Below are 6,340 nucleotides of genomic sequence, written 5' to 3' on the forward strand. Positions count from 1 at the left end.
GGGTCCTTGGGTCTAGTTAAGGCTGGGTCATTGGGTCTAGTTAAGGCTGTAGGGGTCATTGGGTCTAGTTAAGGCTGTAGGGGTCATTGGGTCTAGTTAAGGCTGTAGAGGTCATTGGGTCTAGTTAAGGCTGTAGAGGTCATTGGGTCTAGTTAAGGCTGTAGAGGTCATTGGGTCTGGTTAAGGCTCTAGGGGTCATTGGGTCTAGTTAAGGCTGTAGGGGTCATTGGTTATAGTTAAGGCTGTAGGGGTCATTGGGTCTAGTTAAGTTTGTAGTAGTCATTGGGTCTAGTTAAGGCTGAGGGGTCATTGGGTCTAGTTAAGGCTGAGGGGTCATTGGGTCTAGTTAAGGCTGAGTGGTCATTGGGTCTAGTTAAGGCTGAGGGGTCATTGGGTCTAGTTAAGGCTGAGGGGTCATTGGGTCTAGTTAAGGCTGTAGGGGTCATTGGGTCTAGTTAAGTTTGTAGTAGTCATTGGGTCTAGTTAAGGCTGTAGGGGTCATTGGGTCTAGTTAAGGCTATGGGAGTCATTGGGTCTAGTTAAGGCTGTAGGGGTCATTGGGTCTAGTTAAGGCTGAGGGGTCATTGGGTCTAGTTAAGGCTGAGGGGTCATTGGGTCTAGTTAAGGCTGAGGGGTCATTGGGTCTAGTTAAGGCTGTAGGGGTCATTGGGTCTAGTTAAGGCTGAGGGGTCATTGGGTCTAGTTAAGGCTGTAGGGGTCATTGGGTCTAGTTAAGGCTGTAGAGGTCATTGGGTCTAGTTAAGGCTGTAGAGGTCATTGGGTCTAGTTAAGGCTGTAGAGGTCATTGGGTCTGGTTAAGGCTCTAGGGGTCATTGGGTCTAGTTAAGGCTGTAGGGGTCATTGGGTCTAGTTAAGGCTGTAGGGGTCATTGGGTCTAGTTAAGTTTGTAGTAGTCATTGGGTCTAGTTAAGGCTGAGGGGTCATTGGGTCTAGTTAAGGCTGAGGGGTCATTGGGTCTAGTTAAGGCTGAGGGGTCATTGGGTCTAGTTAAGGCTGAGGGTTCATTGGGTCTAGTTAAGGCTGAGGGGTCATTGGGTCTAGTTAAGGCTGTAGGGGTCATTGGGTCTAGTTAAGTTTGTAGTAGTCATTGGGTCTAGTTAAGGCTGTAGGGGTCATTGGGTCTAGTTAAGGCTATGGGAGTCATTGGGTCTAGTTAAGGCTGTAGGGGTCATTGGGTCTAGTTAAGGCTGAGGGGTCATTGGGTCTAGTTAAGGCTGAGGGGTCATTGGGTCTAGTTAAGGCTGAGGGGTCATTGGGTCTAGTTAAGGCTGTAGGGGTCATTGGGTCTAGTTAAGGCTGAGGGGTCATTGGGTCTAGTTAAGGCTGTAGGGGTCATTGGGTCTAGTTACGGCTGTAGGGGTCATTGGGTCTAGTTAAGGCTGAGGGGTCATTGGGTCTAGTTAAGGCTGAGGGGTCATTGGGTCTAGTTAAGGCTGTAGGGGTCATTGGGTCTAGTTAAGGCTGAGGGGTCATTGGGTCTAGTTAAGGCTGTAGGAGTCATTGGGTCTAGTTAAGGCTGTAGAGGTCATTGGGTCTAGTTAAGGCTGTAGAGGTCATTGGGTCTGGTTAAGGCTCTAGGGGTCATTGGGTCTAGTTAAGGCTGTAGGGGTCATTGGGTCTAGTTAAGGCTATGGGAGTCATTGGGTCTAGTTAAGGCTGTAGGGGTCATTGGGTCTAGTTAAGGCTATGGGAGTCATTGGGTCTAGTTAAGGCTGTAGGGGTCATTGGGTCTAGTTAAGGCTGAGGGGTCATTGGGTCTAGTTAAGGCTGAGGGGTCATTGGGTCTAGTTAAGGCTGAGGGGTCATTGGGTCTAGTTAAGGCTATGGGAGTCATTGGGTCTAGATAAGGCTGTAGGGGTCATTGGGTCTAGTCAAGGCTGAGGGGTCATTGGGTCTAGTTAAGGCTGAGGGGTCATTGGGTCTAGTTAAGGCTGAGGAGTCATTGGGTCTAGTTAAGGCTGAGGGGTCATTGGGTCTAGTTAAGGCTGAGGGGTCATTGGGTCTAGTCAAGGCTGAGGGGTCATTGGGTCTAGTTAAGGCTGAGGAGTCATTGGGTCTAGTTAAGGCTGAGGGGTCATTGGGTCTAGTTAAGGCTGAGGGGTCATTGGGTCTAGTTAAGGCTATGGGAGTCATTGGGTCTAGTTAAGGCTGTAGGGGTCATTGGGTCTAGTCAAGGCTGAGGGGTCATTGGGTCTAGTTAAGGCTCTAGGGGTCATTGGGTCTAGTTAAGGCTGTAGAGGTCATTGGGTCTAGTTAAGGCTGTAGAGGTCATTGGGTCTAGTTAAGGCTGTCTGGGTCCTTGGGTCTAGTTAAGGCTGGGTCATTGGGTCTAGTTAAGGCTGTAGGGGTCATTGGGTCTAGTTAAGGCTGTAGGGGTCATTGGGTCTAGTTAAGGCTGTAGGGGTCATTGGGTCTAGTTAAGGCTGTAGAGGTCATTGGGTCTAGTTAAGGCTGTAGAGGTCATTGGGTCTAGTTAAGGCTGTAGAGGTCATTGGGTCTGGTTAAGGCTCTAGGGGTCATTGGGTCTAGTTAAGGCTGTAGGGGTCATTGGTTATAGTTAAGGCTGTAGGGGTCATTGGGTCTAGTTAAGTTTGTAGTAGTCATTGGGTCTAGTTAAGGCTGAGGGGTCATTGGGTCTAGTTAAGGCTGAGGGGTCATTGGGTCTAGTTAAGGCTGAGTGGTCATTGGGTCTAGTTAAGGCTGAGGGGTCATTGGGTCTAGTTAAGGCTGAGGGGTCATTGGGTCTAGTTAAGGCTGTAGGGGTCATTGGGTCTAGTTAAGTGTGTAGTAGTCATTGGGTCTAGTTAAGGCTGTAGGGGTCATTGGGTCTAGTTAAGGCTATGGGAGTCATTGGGTCTAGTTAAGGCTGTAGGGGTCATTGGGTCTAGTTAAGGCTGAGGGGTCATTGGGTCTAGTTAAGGCTGAGGGGTCATTGGGTCTAGTTAAGGCTGAGGGGTCATTGGGTCTAGTTAAGGCTGTAGGGGTCATTGGGTCTAGTTAAGGCTGAGGGGTCATTGGGTCTAGTTAAGGCTGTAGGGGTCATTGGGTCTAGTTAAGGCTGTAGGGGTCATTGGGTCTAGTTAAGGCTGAGGGGTCATTGGGTCTAGTTAAGGCTGAGGGGTCATTGGGTCTAGTTAAGGCTGTAGGGGTCATTGGGTCTAGTTAAGGCTGTAGAGGTCATTGGGTCTAGTTAAGGCTGTAGAGGTCATTGGGTCTGGTTAAGGCTCTAGGGGTCATTGGGTCTAGTTAAGGCTGTAGGGGTCATTGGGTCTAGTTAAGGCTATGGGAGTCATTGGGTCTAGTTAAGGCTGTAGGGGTCATTGGGTCTAGTTAAGGCTATGGGAGTCATTGGGTCTAGTTAAGGCTGTAGGGGTCATTGGGTCTAGTTAAGGCTGAGGGGTCATTGGGTCTAGTTAAGGCTGAGGGGTCATTGGGTCTAGTTAAGGCTATGGGAGTCATTGGGTCTAGTTAAGGCTGTAGGGGTCATTGGGTCTAGTCAAGGCTGAGGGGTCATTGGGTCTAGTTAAGGCTGAGGAGTCATTGGGTCTAGTTAAGGCTGAGGGGTCATTGGGTCTAGTTAAGGCTGAGGGGTCATTGGGTCTAGTCAAGGCTGAGGGGTCATTGGGTCTAGTTAAGGCTGAGGAGTCATTGGGTCTAGTTAAGGCTGAGGGGTCATTGGGTCTAGTTAAGGCTGAGGGGTCATTGGGTCTAGTTAAGGCTATGGGAGTCATTGGGTCTAGTTAAGGCTGTAGGGGTCATTGGGTCTAGTTAAGGCTGTAGGGGTCATTGGGTCTTGTCTAGAAAAAACACCACTACACAATTTGGAAAGACTCAAACTATTTTTATTTCCATTTTCATCAGTGCTTTTCCAGGGCAGAAGTTGCTCACAGACTAGTGGAGGCTAAAACTTGGAATGGAGTTTACTTGATGGTATATTCATTTAGCCACGTCACACCTCAGGTAAGTCTCAAAAGCCAGTCCACTTTATACACTACAGACCCTAACACAGAATAACACATATAAACAGCTCAAGACGATAGGAGAAGCCTGGGACTGGGAGGCTGCCTTGGCTGCTAACGATTGTCCCGGCACATGCCAGTGAGTGGTTTGTGTGTGTGTGTAGAGTTGTTTTACGACTGTGCTGATAGCCATGCTGCCATATTTACTCCCCAGCAGTCACCCAATAAATAACAGACAGATCCCTGTGCCAGCTATGAGTCACCAGGCCAGGAATAAGCTTCATCAAAGCAAGGCAGCTGTGTGTGTGTGTTAGTGAATGTGTGTGTTTCTGTGGATGAGAGGCTGAGTGTTTGCGAGGCAGTTGTGTGTGTGTGTGTGTGTGTGTGTGTGTGTGTGTGTGTGTATGTTTTCGAAGCAGCTGTGTGCGCGCTCCATCGTCACCTTTTAATTTAGTGGAGGTGCTTTCAGGGCAGTAATTCACTAAGAGGGCCTGACTGAGATCTGCAGGAGTGAGGAGGAATGGAACGCTAAATAACTCCACATTACTAGTGTCTGAGGGAAGGTCCTAGCCAGTCCCCTGCGTCAGAAAGAGTAGTTACAAATCCTCAGCTCTTCAAGAAGCCAGGGCCAATAATACACCTGTCATAGGTAGCCAACAACCCACTCTGGGCTATGAGTGATTGAAAAGCACAGCATAACCAACGAGCCAATGGATAGGAGACTTCAGCTGTGGCTCAAACTTTTAATGCTGTCCGTCTATTGCCTTGGTTTACTCAAGTGGCTAGATATGAGTGGTCAAAAAACATTGAAATGTTTTTTTTACCAGACAAGATGTTTGATCTTGACCACATCTTAAATTATGAAAATCAATATTGTCAATGGTTCTATGGCCAGTATGAGTTCAGTTTATTGTATTAGTATAAAAATGTAAGTAGCAGACAAGAGGTAAACATAAGACAGTAAATGTTCTTACCATAGTGGGTTCAGGCTGCATCCCAGCATGGATGGCTTCAATCTGAGTTGGTGTAAACTGGATGGTATTTCTGTTCAAACACACACACAGTTATCACTCATGGTTAGAGAATTTGTTTTATTTTTATTATTTTTTATTTTTTATTTTTTTGAATTTTACCCCTTTTTCTCCCCAATTTCGTAGTATCCAATTGTTGTAGTAGCTACTATCTTGTCTCATCGCTACAACTCCCGTACGGGCTCGGGAGAGACGAAGGTTGAAAGTCATGCGTCCTCCGATACACAACCAACCAAGCCGCTGCTTCTTTAACACAGCGCACCAATGCGCCGGAGGAGACACCGTGCACCTGGCCACCTTGGCTAGCGTACACTGCGCCCAGCCCGCCACAGGAGTCGCTGGTGCGCGATGAGACAAGGACACCCCTACCGACCAAGCCCTCCCTAACCCGGGCGACGCTAGGCCAATTGTGCGTCGCCCCACGGACCTCCCGGTCGCGGCCGGTTACGACAGAGCCTGGGCGCGAACCCAGGACTCTGATGGCACAGCTGGCGCTGCAGTACAGCGCCCTTAACCACTGCGCCACCCGGGAGGGTTAGAGAATTTTAAGGAGCATGTTGAAAGCTTGAGAAGCAAAACAAGAGCTGTTTTCAACAATATTTAGATACTTTGACCCCAAGTTTCAATTTGTATATATATAGGATTTTTAAGCCTTGAGAGAATTGAGACATGGATTGTGTGTGTGTGCCATTCAGAGGGTGAATGGGCAAAACAAAAGATTGAAGTGCCTTTGAACGGGGCATGGTAGTAGGTGCCAGGTGCACTGGTTTGAATGTGTCAAGAATGCTGCGGGGGGTTTTCCATTCTCAACAGTTTCCCGTGTGTATCAAGAATGGTCCACCAACCAAGGGACATGCAGCCAACATGACAACTGTGGGAAGCATTGGAGTCAGCCTTGTGGAACTTGTAGAGTCCACGCCCTGATGAATTGAGGCTGTTCTGAAAGCAAAAAAAGAGTGTTCCTAATGTTTTGTACACTCAATGTATATGTTTTGTACACTCAACGCAATTTCAATGTACATTCAATAAATTGTGCAGACCTAGCTTGTTTGCACATGAAATCGACGGCAAGGGTCTGAAATTACACTCAACATGTAAAACACACATTCTTTCAAGCTCTTTAAAGGGGTTAAAACACTTGAGAAACAAAAAATAAAACCAAGATAGTTAGTTAGTGGCTACATTTAAATTTCCACGATAACTGGCGCTCTTAGCCATTTCTGCCAGCAGCAGCCTCCTCTGGTAGCGCAACCAGATCTAACAGAATGTGCATCGTACTACAAGCATGACTCCAGAGATGGATGCCTAGAGAGACGAAGGGAAGGTCAC

Source organism: Oncorhynchus clarkii, chromosome 25, assembly GCF_045791955.1.
Source record: "Oncorhynchus clarkii lewisi isolate Uvic-CL-2024 chromosome 25, UVic_Ocla_1.0, whole genome shotgun sequence".
NCBI lineage: Eukaryota > Metazoa > Chordata > Actinopteri > Salmoniformes > Salmonidae > Oncorhynchus > Oncorhynchus clarkii.